The sequence below is a fragment of the Crocuta crocuta genome, unplaced genomic scaffold (genome assembly GCF_008692635.1).
Source record: "Crocuta crocuta isolate KB4526 unplaced genomic scaffold, BGI_CrCroc_1.0 scaffold10447, whole genome shotgun sequence".
In the NCBI taxonomy this organism is placed as follows: domain Eukaryota; kingdom Metazoa; phylum Chordata; class Mammalia; order Carnivora; family Hyaenidae; genus Crocuta; species Crocuta crocuta.
Window position 1 is genome coordinate 1 of NW_027532385.1, and position 541 is coordinate 541.

The 541-nt window shown below is 45.3% G+C and overlaps 1 pseudogene; it reads left to right on the top strand.

The window, feature by feature from the left end:
* The first annotated feature begins 16 nt into the window (after nucleotides 1-16).
* On the top strand, nucleotides 17-540 carry LOC144243399 (solute carrier family 25 member 43 pseudogene; annotated as a pseudogene).
* The last annotated feature ends 1 nt before the right edge of the window (nucleotide 541 follows it).

The window sequence follows — 541 nt, forward strand, 5'->3', positions numbered from 1 at the left end:
TGTTTCTGAATAGTAAGTGTTCCTGGCCCTTTATCAAGGGGTTTCCCTTACGGTTTTACATGCTCCCTATTTCTCTACTGTTCCCTTCTGGTTTTTGTGAACCTAGAGAAAATTTAGACTGGACCCGAGATCGGTTCTCTCTCCTCCAGAACCTTGCCAGTGTCTGCCTGGCTACTGGGGTGGCCCAGATCCTCTCCCTTCTACATGGCAAAGAAAAAGATGAAGGCTCAGAGTCCCTCCCTCCCCCACTGCGGAGGAGTAGATGTCCATTTCTCAGGAGCAGTGGACAGGGAAAGCCCCAGGAGAAATCTGGAATGGATTTTGACAGGCAACTTACTGAAGATCGTGCCATATTCTGGAGTTATGTTTGGCACCGTTCAGTTCTGCAAAAGAATCTGTCTTTACTAAAATTGTTATATTGTGTCTCTGAGCTATAAATTGATTGCAGGGCTGGATCAGAGTTTGAAGGCCCAGGAATTATGGGAATTTAAAAAAGCCTTCAAAACTGGACAACTAAAGTCGAAAGAACCCACCCTTTAAA